The 19,119-nt window shown below is 39.2% G+C and overlaps 1 protein-coding gene across 1 annotated transcript in view; it reads right to left on the bottom strand.

Moving 5' to 3' along the window:
- The window catches only part of TDRD15 (tudor domain containing 15), a 197,414-nt gene that overhangs the window by 148,712 nt on the left and 29,583 nt on the right, over nucleotides 1–19,119 (bottom strand). The gene's annotated exons all lie outside the window — the stretch shown is intronic.

The following is a 19,119-nucleotide window of genomic DNA, read 5'->3' as shown; positions in this document are numbered from 1 at the left end:
TTTTTTAAAACAATAGAAAAAGTGTTCTTTGAACACAAACTCAAAAATAGCTGAAGGAACAGTATCTCAACAATTGTATCAACTCCTCAAATATACTATTTTCTCAGATACAGACAAGCATGAAAAACACCGAGCTCCTAAATGTGTGTTTCACATAGACATCCAATTTTCTCAGCCCTTGATTATTACATGTATGACCAGTGGCTGCTATTAAAAAGCAAGAGTAAACTGCTGGCCAAAATAATTGCATTATAGAATACACCATACTTTTAGTCATCATTTTGACAACTGATATTGATTTGACAGTAAAACTATAAATTCAGAACATCAGAACTTCATTTCTGACATTAAAACAAGAAAATCACATTGTTACGAGGACAGAATAACTCCTCTGATCAATACGTTCCTTAAAGATATTCTTCCGGAGACAAAAAATAATTTAAAAGCAATTTTGCTAAGATATCTGCACGCTACTTTGTCCTCATTAATTTGTGTTTAAATATCTTAATATAGAGATTAATCTAAATTAGTCGCCTTCCCTGGCGGTGTTTAAGGAATGGGTGGATGAAGTGCTTAGGGACATGGTTTAAGGGAGTGTTAGGAATGGTTGGACTCAATGATCCAGTGGGTCCTTTCCATCCTGGTGATTCTATGACTCTTCTCTGACTCTATAATCTTTTAACCAGCAAGTAGGTTGTCTCTTAGTGTTTCAGTTTCCATTTTATTCAAACTATCTGAAAGGAGAGTGTAGCAAGGTGGGTGATGGTCTCTTCTCCCAAGAAGTGACAGGATGAGAGGGAATGGCCTCAAGTTGCACCAGGGGAGGTTCAGATCAGACATCAGAAAACACTTCTTCACCGAAAGGGTTCTGAGGCCCCGTCGGAGGCTGCCCAGGGAGGTGGTGGAGTCCCCATGCCTGGAGGGGTTTAAAAGACGGGTGGATGAGGTGCTCAGGGGTTTGGTTTAGTAGTGGGCAGGTACGGTTGAGCTTGATAATCTCAAAGGTCTTTTCCAACCTGAGGATTCTATGGCTCTATGATTTTAAAAACAGCGAACTAAGCAATACCACTTTTGCCAGGCACAGACATAGCTGGTTTTTCTGATAATTTTGAAATTTGACAAGGGTATTTTTACATTTTGGGAGAGAGTTAATAACTCATGTTGTGTAGACAAACAGCTTTAAGATTTGCTACTATTTTAAATGTTGTGAAATTCTTCATGATTCATAACAGTGAAAATTCTTCATGATCTTCAGCAATATTTTTGAGCTGCTGGGGTGAAGCTGTGCCCATCGCAGGGTAAAAAAAGGAAAAAAGCTTTAAAAGCAACAAAGGAACACAAAAGAACCGAAATATCTATAAAGGTTGAGCTATGAAAACGTGATGATCAAAAGTAATAACATATACACAGATGTTTAAAGGGTTAGAAAAGAAGGGACCACAAGGAAAATTGCATGTTGTTGAAGGCTTGCTCAATAATACAGCAAGAAAATCAAATTGCCATTAGGAAAATAAACCCACATCCATCCTTTAGCATGACTGAGTAATTCTGAGAGTGGACAGCTGTGACTGCAAGAATAACAAATAAAGCAAGTTTGGAACTTGTCATTGGAAAAAAAAAATTAACAATTTTCCTTTAGGAAACATCAAAATGGTGGTTCCCCAGATGCCCACTCTGGAAGGTTCCTATCCATTTCTATTTCTTTTTCTCTCAACTGACAAAAATCTTCCATGGCCATAGGTGGAAACCTGAAAAATTCCACTGCAGTTTTCTCAAATGGAATTTTCCATCAGTTCTTAACCACAAAAATTCTGGGGATTTGCTTTCTCATCTTGATTGAGGACTATTTTTTTAACAGTTTTTTCAAGGGTAATTACTTCCATGTTTTTCACCAGTCTTAATAATAAACATCATGTCACTTAAAAAACGTTCTTTGTTTCTCATTAATTTCTATAATGTGAAAGCGAGCATTTTCAAACATTTTTGGATCTTTCTAACAGACAGAAACAGGGGAAAACTGAAAATACTGAGACTTTAAAAACTGAAGGAGAAACCGCTTTGTTTGGTGTGAAAATACTATTTTATTTAATAGTGGTAGGAGTTTCTCCAGAGTTTGTGGGAACTATTTGCTGTGTCCTTTATTACTTATACAGCTATGTGAAGATTCCACTTATGTGTAACCTGAACCGCATCCAGGTATACATGACAGGTAACACAATACTTTTAGATTTCTCTTTAAATGTTAAAAATAATTACATTCATGCTGACTTAATAACTGTAATATTTGCTTAAGAAATTATTAGTTCAATAATTTTTGCCTTTATACTTTTTATGAAGTGGTCAGAAAGATCACAGATGACTTTATTCACACTTGCTCAGAACAGATGAATAAGACCAAGCCATAATAACTATTTTAATTTTTTTATTTATAACTTGGCATTATTTTGGTACAACAAAAATAGAAAGTAATTTCTGGAATCTGAGAAGTAATTTACCTGCAAATTTAGAGAAATTATTTCCAAAAGGTGTCTGAGCTGTACCTATTTGCCATTGTTGGCTGTATCAGCCTGAAAGTTAAGACTTCACTACTGGAGCTTCATGAATACTTACCCAAATCACACAATAAATAGCATTACTGATTCCTGACTATATGACCTAATTGTGCTACACTACTTTTCACATTGGTAAAAATACAGCAGTGATTAAACAAACCTTTTCTGAAGGTTTCCAATTCACCAGCTCCAAAGAAAGTTTTACGTGTATAAATGTTCGCAGACAATAATGGGAGAACATGCTGAACCGAAATCTATTTGGACAGTTTTTCAGTAGCAGATTTCCATACTACCCAGTCATCCCTGTTAGTTTGTGGCGCACAGTGTCTGACAACTGAAAAATATGTAAATTGCCCTGTACTTGTTATGAACACTCCTCCAGATTTTGTTCATAAGCTGTAACAGACTCGGCTGCACAGCATAATTTTCTGAAGCAATTGCAAAGCTGGTACCAGATCCTGCCTTCTTTCCATATGTACGCTCCTCATCTGATTTCCGTGGCAGAAACACCCATTTAGCTACATGAAAAAAGTCATTTAACCTTAACTCCATTTCCCTCAACTCCATTTTCCTCCTGTAGAATCAGAATGGTTTGGGTTGGAAGGGACCTTAAGGATCATCTGGTTCCAACCTCCCTCCCATGGACAGGTACATCTTCCACTAGATCAGGTCGCTCAAAGCCTCATCCAGTCTGGCCTTGAACACTTTCAGGGATTGCACATCAACAACTTCTCTGGGCAACCTGAGCCAGTGCCTTACCACACTCACAGGAAAAAAAAATCTTTCTGATATCTAATCTAAATCTCCCCTCTTTCAGTTCAAAGCCATTAACCATTGTCCTATCACTACATGCCTTTCTAAAAAAGTCCTTCTCCATCTTTCTTATAGGCCTCGTTTAGGTACTGGAAGGCTGCTCTAAAGTCTCTCTGGAGTCTTCCCTTCTTCAATAACGCGAACTCCCTCAGCCTGCCCTCAAAGGAGAGGTGCTTCAGCTCTCCGATCACCTTCACGGGCCTCCTCTTGACTCACTCCAACAGATCCATGTCCTTATGTTGGGGGCCCAGAGCTGAACACAGTACTACAGGTACTCGTCATGAGAGAAGAGGAGGAGAATCATCTCCCTCAGCCTGCTGGCCACAAGTCTCTTGATGCAGCCCAGGATACAATTGGCTTTCTGGGCTGCAAGCACATATTATTAGGTCACGTGGAGCTTCTCACTAGCCAAAATACCCAAGTCCTTCTCCTCAAGGCTGCTCTCAAACCATTCTCTTCTCAGCCTGTATTAGTTCTTGGGACTGTCTGGACCCAGAAGCAGGACTTTGCACTTGGTTTTGAACTTCATGAGGTTTGCACAGGTCCACCTCTCAAGCCTGTCAAGGTCCCTCTGGAAGACATCCCCTCCCTCCAGTGAGTCAACTGCACCACACAGCTTGGTGTCATCAGCAAACTTGCTAAGGGTGCAGTCAATCTCACTGTCCACATCTGAGACAAAGATGTTAAACAGCGCCGGTCCCAATACTGACCCCTGCAGAACACCACTTGTCACTTGTCTCCACTTGGACACTGAGCTGTTGACTGCAATTCCTTAAGTGTGACCATCCAGCCAATTCCTTATCCACCAACTGGTCCATCTGTCTAATCCATGTTTCTCCAATGGGAGAAGGATGTCATGCAGAACAGTGTCAAATGCTTTGCACAAGTCCAAGTAGATGACATCAGTTGCTCTTGCCTTATCCACACACCCTATACAGAAATCTTCAGTCTTGGTTATTATTCATGAAGAGCTTCCAAGATTACCTTTTACAGCTGATTTATAAAAGTAATCACCTGCTTCAGACCAAAATGTAGCACTTGAACTTAAAATGCTGCTTCTGATTTGAAAGATGTCATCTTCTTGAAAAAAATCCTTCATCAGAAGCACAGAGAATCACTTTGTGATAGAAAAAACGCACAAATTAATTTAAAATTCAGATGAATCTTTTTACTGAAACCACTTTATATCTATGCAGCTTGCATTGGATAAATATTGTATTTTTAATTAATTGTATAATGAGATGTGTGCCTTATGAAAACATATATGCACATATTATTTCATTAACAGCCATTTGAACCAGTAATACTCAGGTTCAAAGCAGATTCTGTTCTTTATATTTATCCTTGTGAGAAGCCTAGATTCCATTTTAAAGAGAAGCATTACACTAAACAAAATTAATTCAAGCAATATCAAAACCAAGTTCAAACTCTGTCTCCCAGATATACAGGGCAGGTTTCAGACCTTGCAGGGTTCTGCTCTAATGCTCTTTGCTCCACATCGGACCCTCTACAGCTCATGTCAAGCTTCTCACCAACCAACACCCCTAAGTCCTTCTCTTCAGGGCTGCTCTCAGTCCATTCTCTGCACAGAACTCCTAGTAGATGGAATAAAACAGTCCACCTCTTAAAGAGGCAATTTTTGATGTTTACTCTGAGCTTTTTAGTTGTTATCAGCTTTTCAGTCAATACCTTGATCTGCTAAATCTCTGTGAATGTTCCAGTGATTATATCATAACTTTTACTTTACTGGTGTCCAACGCTTTAGGATTTGAAGAGCCATCCAAATGGTAAAACAGACTCTTCTGTCTTAAATTAAATAGCCAGTTTGACTGTAGAAATTTTATATATGGTTTATTTGTCTTCTCTATAGATGAGTCTGGTTTATTATATAACAGAAGGTGGCATTCCAGATTGTTTGCATGATGTAGACACAAGGGTTTCATTTTTAGCACACTTAGTAAGTATTTTGCATAGACAGATGAAGATGCACAACACACTGCAAGCAAAAGCAACATTTCATGCCTTTGTTTCATAATTAGGCTTAGCTCTTAACAAGTCACATTCTAATTCCCACCAAGCAAGTATGAAGAGGGCATCTGATCTCAAATACCTTATTCATGCAAAGAATAGGTTCAGCTAAAGTGCAACAATGAATAAAATATGGGAAACGTATTTCTGAAAGGTTATTTTACTGTGTCACCAAGTTAATTCTGGCACAAGATGACTCAAACCATCTGCAGCTTGAACAAGAAGAATTAAACATTTTGACAGGCCTGAAACCTCATACTTTGATTTTCCATTTTTTAAAATTCCAGTTTAATTCCATCTCACTCCTCCCTTTTCCTAATGTGCTTCTTGCCATTATCTCTCCATTAAATCCAAGGACTGAAAACCCCCTACTGTTTGACACTCTTAACCACAGGTTGCTAAAGTTGAAATGAAGTACATGGTAGCTGTTCGAAAACAGTCACCTTGCTCAGCATGCAGACTCCAGAACTTTTTGCAAGGCTGACTTAGAGCAACCTTAACATATTACCCACAGTTTGTGTGGGTTTGAAATGCAAATGTTTACTTCCTACTGTAACATAAACATGATTTGTTATGCAGGGCACTGACACTTCTTATCATACCTCTAAGAAATGGTATAACTGCCACTCTTAAACACATTTCTTAACACCAGGATGCTTGGAATTTATACTTTGAATAACAAGAATGCATAACAGAGAATGCATAAACCAATAGACACTGACCCTTCATTTGAAATTTGAGACTCTAATTCAGGAAGAGGTCTGTGGTATCTTCTTCTGTGTATTTAACTATCTTTCTCTATAAGGATAGAATTCGTAATGTATTTATAATGTTAGAGAGTTTCACTGTATCCCATCCTTATGCATTTTTTTCTTCCCCTATCCTTTTCCCTTGCCATCTGCCTTTCAGTGTTAATTACATTTATCTGTCTAAAATTTTGCCACATGCTACATTTTTTATTGAGCCAAATGATACAGTGCACATGCATTTTTACTGGCAAATTTATGGATAAAGGGTCCTCTTTATTCTGTCCTTTATTGAAAAGAACAGTTCTAGTTTTAGTGCTTTGGCACGTAAGCTTTAATAGTATCCATGCATCTGCTCCTGAGCTCCTCACTTAAGCTCCCTGAGCATCATCCAAGATGGGAGCTACAATGCAGAGAGAACATTGCTCATCGTTCCAGTTTCACACTTGCTTCTTGATATTTTTTACTATTGCTGAGCACCAAGCCCTAAAACCTGAAAGATAAGTGAAGATACACAAAAGAAGGCTTCTCCTTCAACAAAAAGCTTCAAGCTTTCAAACAATGAGATGAAGACGGGCTCCCAGAGACTGTCCCACTCAAACTTCATTACTGCTTTAGGAGTCTTAGACTTTCCTACCACTGAGTTTCTGGACTCTGCATGTGTGAAACAATTTCTTTCTGTTATCCTACTTCCCCTCTTTAAATGCCAAAATTACACATACGAGGGGAAAATAGGAACAGCTTTAGCCAAACAATTATGGGCAACTTATTTTGTTTTTCCATTAAAATCTGAATTACTTTCTTCTAGGTTTTATTTTGGGTTTTATTATTTTTGTGATTGTTGCTTAATTTGTAGCTGATAGATCCAAAATGCTTTTCCAAATTGGATGCAATTTCTACGCTAAGTAAAAAGACAATCCGCAGTTTTAAGAACACTCCTTAAACGTATGGGCTGATCCAATAATAAGTTTTAAGGAATGAAGCCATTAACATTTTGTAACGTCAACCAATTCTTTTTTTGTAAACACATTATATACTTCTGTTTGAATTTAATCACTTACTAAGCAGCTAAATAATTATTTCAAGCTAATGAGAATTAGTTTTGAAGTTGTTAGTATTAATGAAAAATCACCATATCCATATTAGTGTTGCATAGTATTAAATAATTGATACCTCAGTTCACATTACCGCTTGGAGGATACTAGCAGCAAACAAAATTATTAGTTTCATTTTGTCAGATAACTTGCAAAGCACAATTTTTTAATGGTTTTTAAAAGCAAGTATTTTGAAATGAAAATAAAACTCTACTTCATTACTATAGAAAAATAACAGCCTCCAGATTTAGAAGCACAATGTATACTTGTTTTAGAGATATAAGAGAAGGAAGGACATAATCATAAGAATTCAGTGGGAATCTGAAGCACTCAATACTTCCTAGGAGATTTTCATCTCCTTTTAGGAAAAAGCCCTAGAGAAACTGTTTCTTTCTTTCTTTCATTCAAAAACTGCCCTATTCTCTTCCAATGAAAGCAATCCACATTCTCTACCTCTCTGGATTGGGCTTATCATTCCTTGTTCAAAGGAATTTTAAATCCGTTTCTATTTTGTTGGTTTTGTAAAGTATTCTGTGTGGTCAAACAGCTTTTCCATTCAGCTCACAGAAGTGATAGATAGCACTTCCCAGGCTGCCAACTATTTGACAATCCACAGCATCTTAAAATTCAGGAAAACATGAGTATGAATGTTTCCAGTCCAAGCAGCGTTCTAAGGACAGCATGGTAACACAAACAGCGAGCCAAGCTCTCCTCTAAGCCACCAGAATTCTCACTGCAAAAGAATCTGCTGATTTACACCAGGTGAGAATGTCTACAGATGGAATATAGTTACCTTCTGATAACATACTACCATTTTTCTTTTAACATTCTATGACTTAACGATGGCTATGTTTTCATCTCTTAATCTTTCTATGCAATCTGCAGTAGTTTATCCCTCCATATCAGATGTCTCGATATACAACCTAATGATATTAATCTTTTTTTTTTTTCTTGTGATCCAGACAAGATGCTTGGGAGTACTACTGCTACAGCTTTTGTAACTTTCTGAGGTTCAGCTTATTCATCTCTATCTTATAGGCTTTCATGAAAAGAAAAGTATATTACAAAATGTTTATTCACACAAGATTTATCTGAACAAGGAATACTGGCCATGGGAATTAGAGTTAGCAGGTATCAAGTTTTTGTCACATAGAATCAGGAAGGGTCACATTCAGAATCAAATCCCTAGAGTAGGGCCAAGAAATAATGAGTTTTAGAAAAATTTTGCAACGCAATGTGACATTAAACACCAAATACCATGTTTAAAAGGAAACAAATTACCTGTGTTCCTTGGACCATGGTGAACTTATTATGTCTGTACTTAAAAAGGTCTTTCAAAACCACTCAGTTATGATCATAAGAGATGATAAATTAGTTGAAGGGAATGGTTTGTGTCATTCAATAAACAGATGCCAGCACGGAATAGCTTTAAAAATATATAATAAAAAACCAGAAGGCAGCGATCACAGAAAGACACAATGGCATTGGAAGAGATCTCTAGAGATCATCCAGTCCAACACCCCTGCTAGAGCAGGCTCACCTAAAGTAGGTGGCACAGCATCACTTTCAGGTGGCTTCTGAATATCTCCAGAGAAAGAGACTCCACAGTCTTCCTGGGCAGTGCATTCAAATGCTCCATCACCCTTACAGTAAAGATTTTCTTCATGCAGAGGTGGAACTTCCTGTGTTCCAGTTTGTGCCCATTGCCCTTGTTCTGTCTCTGGGCACCACTGCAAAGAGTCTGCCCCCATTCTCCTGACATCTCACCCTTTCAATATTTATCAGCATTGATAAGATCCTCTCACAGTCCTCTACTCCAGACTAAACAGACAGAGCTCACTGGGCCTCTCCTCATCAGAGAGACGCTGCAGTCCCCTTGATCATCTTTGTGGCCATCCACTGGACTCTCTCTCCTTATCTTCCTTGAGCTTAGGGACCCAGAAGATGTCTTTAATATACAGTTTGACCAAATGACCTACTTGCAGAGTGACAAGCAGAGATATCAAATGTCCAAGGATTTGTATCACAAACTCAATTTCCAGTCTCCTTAAATTCCTGTATTTTCATATGCAATATGCAATCCCTTTCAGTAGCTTCCCAAGGATCATCTTAAAACAATTTTGATTCTTTTTCTAGCTGTTTATTTGGAAGACCATTCCAATAATTCACTTTTTATTTTATTTCCTAAAGTTGCCGAAGACTAATTTTGATCTTTTAACTTCAGAACTTTTCTTCTGTTTGATATTTGTTCTCTAAAAGTATTTGCAGAAAGTTATCTGTGGACACTCAGTTGGTTAGTTTAAAAAGGCAAAATATTGTAATTTGCCAAATAAGGTTTAACCAATGCCTTTTATACTGTAAAACATACGAAGTCCTTGGCAGCTAATAGCCATCTTCTGGCTAAGGAATGATGGTTTTGTCTTCCAGTTCAGAAATGCTCCATAGCAGAAGTTTTTATTATTGGTTTCTAAGTGCCCAGTATCGCAATCTGAAACTCTCAAGTTTCATCTTATATTTTTGATTTCAGTTGTCTGAGTCATTGGATCCTTCCTACCTTCTTTTAATGGATGGTTCACTCCCCACCTCCCTGCTTCAGCATTATCTCCCAGCTTTATGCCCAGTTATGACATTCAAAATCACATATTTAGTTCTCTATATTTGGGTCAGTAATGAATACATTAAACAGGATCTGTCACAGATTGGTCCTTTGAGGACACTAGCACTAGCCTCTCTCCAGCACAGCATCCCCTTCTCATATTCTCCCCTTTCAAAAGCTCTTTAATCCGCACCACATTCTCTATTAATTGCCATCATCTCCACTTACGGAATCAGTTTCTTACGCAGCGTTGTAGAAAGTGTTTTTCTGAAATCTAAAAAGATAAAGCCACTGCATTACCTTACACACACACACACAAAATTTAAATAAAATAAAGATAATAGGCTAATCTGGAAAAAATAAAACCACTCTTGATAAAACTCTCAAGTCATTTATCCAATTTTCCATTTGCTTTCATTCCTTAATTACATTTTCTTTCAAAATCTCTTCTAATATTTTGCCTAGTAACAGAGTTGGTTTTAGATAGAGACTTGGGAGGCGGCTGTTTTGATGTCTGCTTACCTTGTCCCTACTTTCTCTGCCTTTTCTCTGCTTCCCTGACAACACTGAGAACATGTGTCAAGAGAAGAATTGTACATCACCTCTAGCCCTTTCCTTCACTGTCTGACTGCCTCCTGCTCTCAGTGTCAGCCGAGGAGTGGAGGTAAAGGAAAGAAGGCAGGAGAATGGGAAGAGAAAGACCAAGGTGCAACCTGTGAGGGTTGCTAGGCTCCTGGTGTGGAGGTTGGTTCAGATCTTCCTCTTGTCATGTGGGAAAAAACAAAAGGTTGTCTAAAAGAAAGAGTAGGAGACTGTGTCCTGTGTTGTTATGGACAGGAGAATGAGGAGTTGAGCCAGAAAAAGGGCACTTTATGGAAATAAATCTTATCCTGGTGGAAGGATAAGATTTAGAGCTATAGAATTACTCGGTTGGAAAATACTTTTGAGATCATCAAGTCCAACAGTACCTGCCCATGGTTAAATCATATCCCTAAGCAGGTAAAGGGGTATAGGAAGGGAGGAAGGGAGGGAGGGAGGGAGGGAGGGAGGGAGGGAAGGGAGGAAGGGAGGAAGGGAGGAAGGGAGGAAGGGAGGAAGGGAGGAAGGGAGGAAGGGAGGAAGGGAGGAAGGGAGGGAGGGAGGAAGGGAGGACGGGAGGAAGGGAGGAAGGAAGGAAGGAAGGGAGGGAGGAAGGGAGGAAGGTAGGAAGGAAGGGAGGAAGGGAGGAAGGGAGGAAGGGAGGAAGGGAGGAAGGGAGGAAGGGAGGAAGGGAGGAAGGGAGGAAGGGAGGAAGGGAGGAAGGAAGGGAGGAAGGAAGGAAGGGAGGGAGGAAGGGAGGAAGGAATACATGAAAGGGCAGAGACTTCTAATTATTTTTTTATGGATGGGCTTTGTGGAACAAAGAAGAGACTGTGGAGCTGAGAAACCTGGGAGATATAACCCTTATTGCTCACATCCAGCAAGGTAGGCTATGTCCTGAACACGTGGTCCATGCTGAGGCCGGGCCAGCATCCCTTATAAGGGGTGAATGATCTTTCTGCAAGAAACAGAGATCTGACTGGCAGGGTAGGGACAGAGGGGAAAGCACCACAGACCAATCTTTTCCAGTTGCCTTTTCCTCCAGAACTTTAAAAATTTCTTCAAGCTCCTTATTGCCCACCCTGTCCTCCCAAAATCCTTTGCTCCATTACAAAACTGAAATGTCACCATAAACAATAAAGAGAAAATAAATATCCCTGATGCTTACCCATGCAGTAGCAGAATTTAGTTTTGCTCACACAGTTAAGAAGCCATAAGTTGGTCCTGGTGAGAAGTAAGGGAGCAGAAGACTGTTGGTGAGGAAGGGGAGTTATTTTTATTGTTACTTGTTTTGGTATTCTCTAATCATACGATGCTATTGAACCAAAAAATGTTTGTTAAAATCCTTGCTGCTGGTCTTGCTATTTCCTGCACCAGTTCCTTCACTAATCTAGAATGGAGATTATCTGGATTTTGTCATGCTGAGCAATCTAAGCTTTGCTTTCTCAGAGCTGTGTTTTGCTGGTTTTGCTTTGTTTAGAGCTACTGCAGGTAGTGCAGTTACAATGACTGATTTATAATTGTGCCAGAGATAGTGTACAACACACAAAACAAAGGGTTAACATACTAATCTTCTTGCATTCAAACAGAAACACCCCAGTGGAGCCAGTCACTGAGATAATGAAATTATAGCTGAACAGGAAGATCCTAAGAAAAGAATATAATAGTTTTAATAAACAAGGATCACTGATGTTGAGGAGGGAGGCTTTCTAGAGGCTTAATTAATCAAAACAGCTAGGGAACACCTAAGCAACCACTATAAGTACTGCAAGTAATTGTTCTTTATACGAGTACTTTACCAAGCCAGAATCCAGCTTCCTAATTTAGCTGCGGAATGATATAGAGAGTGCAGACTCTGAACAACATCTATACATTCATAAAGTCATAGATAGTTTAAAATCATTTAACACAATTATTATGTGGTTAGGCAAGCTATCATCTAAACCAAGCTGCCCGTTGTATCATTTTCCTGTAAGGGACTTTACAGTAACAAACCGTATCCGGAGGTTGCCTCTAAGGCACTTTGTATTAGCTTGGATAGAGTCTTGGATAGCATCTTTCAATTTTAATACTCCGTGATTGCTATATCCTACAGGAGGAAGGAGTCATTCAGGTGAATACCTGGTTCAGAGCAGCATTTCTTCCATGTATTCATGCACTCTCCATGAGAAATATATCACTCTAACAACACTTTTTATGACATCCTAGCGTCAGCAGAACCAGCTGTCGAGGCTAATGGAAGTACACAATCTTCCTGATGATTTCTGGAATAATCCAAAAGAGAAGATGATGACAATTACCTTTGAGACACCTGCCACTAAAATGGCACATGCTCATTTTAAACAGCCTGTAATCTCACCTTGAGTGACTGCCAGGCTTCATTTGGATCCTTCATGTTTAATATATTATTTAGATTGCATGGTTTTAGGCCTGAAAGGAAGCAATTTAGATTGAAATTAGCAACAGAGTGTGGAATTATACTGACAGGCAGTGGAAGTTTAGATAGTTATTTCAAAAATATCACTCTCTGCTCTACATGTACCTATATGGCACTAAAAATGTTTAGAGAACGTTAAGACATCACAGTTAAATGCTCAGAAATAACAATTCTTAAGTTGAGATGTCAGGTTCTGATTTTGCTCCTTTCTTTGTTTCCTAGAGTATTACCAGCACTGGAATATCACACATACTTGTGGTTGTTGCCCATGATGAAACACGGAGAAATGCAGGGAAGGCCTATAAGGGTGATCCAGGGAAAGGAGAAGGTACTTTAGGACAATTAAGCGCAGGAAGGCTTGTTGGCTTGTTTGGCCAAATGAAGCTGTAGTGGGAAAACGAAGCTGATTAGAAATGCATCACAGATGTAACAAGAAGAAAGGAAGAGCTATTTAAGAGTAAAGAGCGAGTTAGAGTGAGTCCAGAAGAGCCATGGCCATGAAGATGATCAGAGGGCTGGAGCACCTCCCGTACGAGGACAGGTTGAGAGAGTTGGGCTCGTTCAGCCTGGAGAAGAGAAGGCTCAGAGGAGACCTTATAGCGACCTTCCAGTATCTGAAGGGGCTACAGGTAAGCTGAGGAGGGGCTCTTTATCAAGAAGGGCAGTGATAGGATGAGGGCTATCAGTTTTAAGCTGAAAGAGGGGAGATTTAGATTAGATATAAGGAAGAAAACTCTTCCTGTGAGGGTGGTGAGGCACTGGCTGCCCAAGGAACATGTGGATGCGCCATCCCTAGAGGTGTTCAAGGCCAGGTTGGATGAGGCTTTGAGCAATCTAATCCAGCAGAAGATGTTCCTGCCCAAGGGAACTGGAACTGGGTGGTTGGAACTGGATGATCTTTAAGGCCTCTTCCAAACCAAACCATTTCATGATTCTATGAATGTTAGTACGAGAACATATAGTGTAAGTCTGCCATAAATAATTTGAGGATGGAGCCTGGATGAAACGTCCTCTTAGAACAGCCTCTTGATGACAGATGTGACAGAAAAAACCTTGCTAAATTTTAACTTTCTAATTGCAGCATTCTTAGCTCTAACACTGTACCAGCTTCTCATTTTAGATCACGTGAATGCAGCCCCATGTCCTTTAAGCCTTGACAGGGGAAGAGTCACGATGATTTTCTCTTTTTCTTATTTTCTTCCTGCAGACAAATGGGTCAGGAAACTTGCAGCCAAGCCGGTGAAAGTTTCTGAAAGTAGAAGGTAATATCAGGAGTACTTTGACATCCAGAAATATATCTGCTAATGGTGTTCTCTAGGTGTCATGATACATGGAATTGCCATTCATCTTAAACAGCAGGCAGTTATTCAAGGAAACTAAAATTTCCAGATACTGACAAGCTCTCATGCATGAGTTCCAGCTTCATTTCTTTTGCTTGCCACATACCAAAACCAGATCCCTATAAATCAGTGACATTAGTCTAATCTTGAGGTGATACAGGCATGGGCACGCGCGGTGAGACCTGCATAGAAAAGAAGCTGACAGGATTGCTAGTTGACATTGGGTTTAGTTGCTCGTCTTCGTCTAGCAACTTTATGTTTGTTTTATCAAAATTATATTTATCATGTAACCATCCATCCATGCTTCTTTGGAATGGTGCTCACATTATTCACTATGGACCAACCTTGCTTATACCCTCTATCTGCAACTTTACAGCAGTTAAGTTCTACAGAGATGGAAGGAAAAAAAATTCACTTACCAATATTTTCTAATTTTTTTTTCATTTAACATACAGCAACTTCTACAGCTTTTTGGTTTAGACAACGTATCTTTTCTTTTCAATCCAGTCTGCCTTCAGTGGCAGTGTGTATTTTTAGGAAGCAGTACAGCCATCTGGAAAGGTTTTATTTTTTTTATGTTTATCCTTTGCACTTTTCAGATTTCTGTCAACATCCATGGTAACAGCTACTATAATACTCTCCATTCTTGTGTGGTTTGAGAGCTGCACAATCCAATGTGGTTTGCCGTCTAGACTTCAAACAACCACCAATTTGTAAGACCAATAGTTGGTTGGGTTTCGCCTTTGGAGACTATTACAGAGGTATCATAGGTGTTATTTCTGTGTTCTTTCTGCTCACGGTTTATTTCAAGTGTGGTTATCAGAAGTCTACAAGTTAGTGTTTCATAAACATGTATGTGTGCTTATATATATATATATATATATATATATATATATATATAAAAATAAATCCCCAAAATGTTTTTTATTACAGGTTTTGTGAGTTTGTATTTTTTTTTCTCTCTGCTCCTATCATCCACCATGCAAATTAAACTATTTTCCTGGCTTGGGAGAGCAGAAACTCTTAATTGTTGCAGTTCACATACGGCTGTATTATATTTCTCATGAACAGTAATGACTTGCATAGGCATACCGCCATTCAGCCCACAGAATTAAAAAAAGTCATATCACTTCCAGATGCACGTTTTACTTGTTTCAAAAGGTAAAAGTAGTAAAATAAAGAAAAACTTCAAAAAATTCGCTGAACCTGGGAGGGAGACTGAAGGTGATTTTGTATTAATCTGAGCTGAAATTTGAGATGCTTTAACTGTTAAAAGTAAAAAGTGCCAAAAATTACCTAATGATTGCAAAATATTCTGAAACAAGCTCCACAGTAATTACTGCAAGGAAAAATATTTCAGTAACTTTTAACCTGGATTCAGGACTTTGATGGTATGAACTTACTTGCCTAATTTAAAAGGCTCTACATCCCAGAGAGCGTTGGTAGCTCCAAGGGTGTCTGTGTATTCATAGCAGCCAGCAAGCTGAGCAAAGACCTACCTGAATAACCAACAGCAAATACCAAGGTGGTACTGGTGCCTGAAAACACATCTCCCGGGGGGCGTAGGCATTTATACTTAAAGTTATCTCATGCATCTTTAGAGGCATGCGAGGCAGGTGTCTAGTCTAACCTGGAAGCTGCTGCTCCCTTTGTAGTCAGTGGAGAATACGCAGAGAGTGATTCATCCCACCCTAAGACCTGAACAAGCATTTAAGGAAACTTCACTGGCAAAAAATCTGTATACCTGGAGTATTATATAAAGATTTTAATGACTGTGTACATGGAATTCAGTGTTTAATTTCAGTCTCCTAGAATTTGACTTTTTCACAATGGGACATTAGTCTCAAAGCCCCATCTGTTCAGCAAGGATACCAATGTGTCCCTTTCACCTGGCAAGTTTAGGAGTGAAAATATATTTCTTTGAGTTATTCAGATTTTGCAGCAGTGGGTCATGAAGGTAGCTAAGAGAGAGATGTTACATCAAAGCAAAACTGAGATTCCTAGCTGGAACCTGCCTTCCAGCCAACTGGCCCTTCAGTTCACCAGTGAGGACTTTACCTTTCCTTTATACAAGCTAAACCAATAAAGTCAAATCACAATTAGCAAATTTTCATGACCTCACTCACGCAATCATGGCAGTGCCTCTGAAAAACAGCATGGATCTACTGAGCCAGGTACTCCTTAAAACATTTAACTTTCTGCAAAGGTTGACCAGCCTTTAGAAATAAAAAAGGGAGAAAAAAAACCCCCATGAATTGCTAGCGAGTACAGTGTGTTGAACTGTAGGCCCAGCAACGTCAGCATATCAAGAAAAACAGCTCTAGGGAACTCTAAACATCATCCAGCAGAAAGAAATTTTGTATAGAATGTAAATATCGGACTGCCTGTCTTTCTATATTGTTATTGCTAAGCTCTTTACTGTTTAACCTGTGTGGTACATTACCTGTCAGTCTCTGTTGTACCTGAAAGTTCCTATAAACAAACAGCATTATGATAAATCTCTTGAGTTGCCCTGAGGCATTTCTGCTGCTGCAGGAAGTCTGAGGTCACTGTGCAGTCAGTCCTGCAAATATCCCCCTTGACTATCAACGGAGAGGGCACAAGTCTGGATGCTGTGACGCTGGAATGCTTTAATAAAACACTTGCAATACAGAGCTTTGGGAATCAGCATCTTTAGCAAGTTTGAGAAATCTTTTCAGTTCTTCTAAGGGTCAGGAAAAAAACCAAACGTGTCTGTCAAACTGTCAATGTGCAGAATAAACTGTCCCTGAGCATACGCTGTTAGTGAGCAGACAAGATCGAGCACTGAGAGTCCTGCTACTTGATCGTGATCCACTGACAATACAAATGAAGGTGCTTGCATTCTCCAAGGCTCAAGCTACAGGGAAACTAATTGCCAGTTTGGATCAAAAAGGTAAATGAATAAAACTGTACGTTGTTTCTTCACTGATAGAGACGAGAGGTCACACTCAAACAACTTAAGGCGTGTTAACACCTGAAACTTAGATGCTTACATTTAGTGTGATGACTCAGAAAATCCGAGTTGGTCACCTTAAGCTCTTAGAGCTTCTTCGGAAGAGCAACCCTCATAGCCTGCACAATGGCTGCAACACCTTCTAAAGCCAGTAACTAACTAATTGTCCTGTATAACTGAGGGATAGATAGATATAGATATAGATATAGATATATAGATACAGATATGCTAGAGCCAGGATATATTTACCCTAACTTTAGGCATCTGAAAGTCAGGTTTCTGTCTCTAGGCTATCTCTAGTCCACACAGGAAAGCAGGATGGCTAAATCACTTTCCAGGAGAACTGTTCCATGAGGTGAAGTGTTTCCCTAGATGTGCCCGTTTGTCTCCATTGACATAGGCTTACACAGATAACTTCTGAATGTGCACATTTCAGAGAGATGAAAGTCATCTTAGGTAGCTTAACCCATTTTCCATCAAGTTACATTAAGTGCACATATACACACAGTACTATGAGAAAGATATCACTTATTTGCACCTACTGGATCATTACTGGAATTACCACTATTCCCTATTTGTCTGTTTATATATCTGTATCTGATTATTTCTTTTTCACATGAACCAAAAGCAATTACCTGTGGTTTGCTCAGTTGTCAGTGAAGTTCTTCTGTATTTCTGAAAGTATGTCACATTAAGAGAAATCCTGACATTCCTGAGATCACAACTCATGAGAGATTTCTAACTCGAGCAAGCAGAAAATAAGTATTTGTTTATGTGAAGCCCATGACTTTATCTCAGTGGCAAGTTTAAAGCAACATCTGAATGGCTGTGCTGTGGCTCTGCTTCCCCTCCATCCCAACCAAATCAACACCTCTACCTGAAGTCAGAATCCTGTCTTGCAGCTTAGTATTCAAACTATCTTATGTCCCAGAACGACTCACCTCTCCTATTTTACAATTTATGTGTATGACAAGTAATTTTGTATCATACATCATTAAACATACGAAAACATGAATACGTTCTACTTACAAATGTTAAGCATGGAATGTTAAACCACCAGTATCCCAGTTTTCATTTCTGAGACAGGCAATAGAGAAAACTTTATTCCATGTGGACTACTTAGACAGGTGTATAAGGAAAATAATAGATTTGCAGAAAAACCCTGGAAAGCTTCCAAGGACCTTAAAAAAAAGTCTTGCTTCTAGTTACATTAGAACTTATGTGAACAGGAAGAAGAGAAGATTTTGCTTGTGCCATTACAAGGACATCCGCAAGATCAGTGGGAAAACATTCCTATTTTTTTTGAATGATTTAAAAGAGCGAGAAGATGAATTAGACGATCAAGACTCATTCAGTCGATGTTTGCAGGGCAGCCTGGCACAGACTTGCTCTGAAACTGTAAATCTGGGAGGATTTGCAACACTCCATTACCCATCCATCTCTGTGCCCTTGGCCCCCTTAGTAAGGGTTTCTCAGGCAACTACCTGGGAAGCGATATAGAGACCTTTATAAACTGGGTATACAGCCAATATTTTTTTGTTGCATCTGCTAACAAAAATTTACACAGACCTGAATGTTATCACAAGCTGTACAAAACCTAGAAACCTCTGAGATCTATCCCAAAATGTCCAGCGTCCTTATAAACGGTTTATATTCATAGTCACTCGGGAAGCCCAAACAGGAAGCTGAAGATCCTGGGTGCTTGTAAGAGTCCCTGGACATCTTTGCAGCTACAGGGCAGAACAACCAAAAGCTTTCTAAGATGCTGTAACTGCCCCTGACACAGACACGTGCACAGCGTAAGCATGCAGTCCCCTTCCCTGCAACTCCGCTACCCAAAGGCACTTCTATCAACAACTAATGTAGACAGGAAATTCTTACCGCCCAGAAGGTGCCAAGTCAAGCACTTCTCTCCAGCCAAGCTCTTTGAGGTGGTCCAGAGATGTCATGCATTCATTGA

This window comes from Cuculus canorus, chromosome 3 (genome assembly GCF_017976375.1).
Source record: "Cuculus canorus isolate bCucCan1 chromosome 3, bCucCan1.pri, whole genome shotgun sequence".
NCBI classification, from domain to species: Eukaryota; Metazoa; Chordata; class Aves; order Cuculiformes; family Cuculidae; genus Cuculus; species Cuculus canorus.
This window is presented reverse-complemented; position numbering and strand designations above follow the sequence as displayed.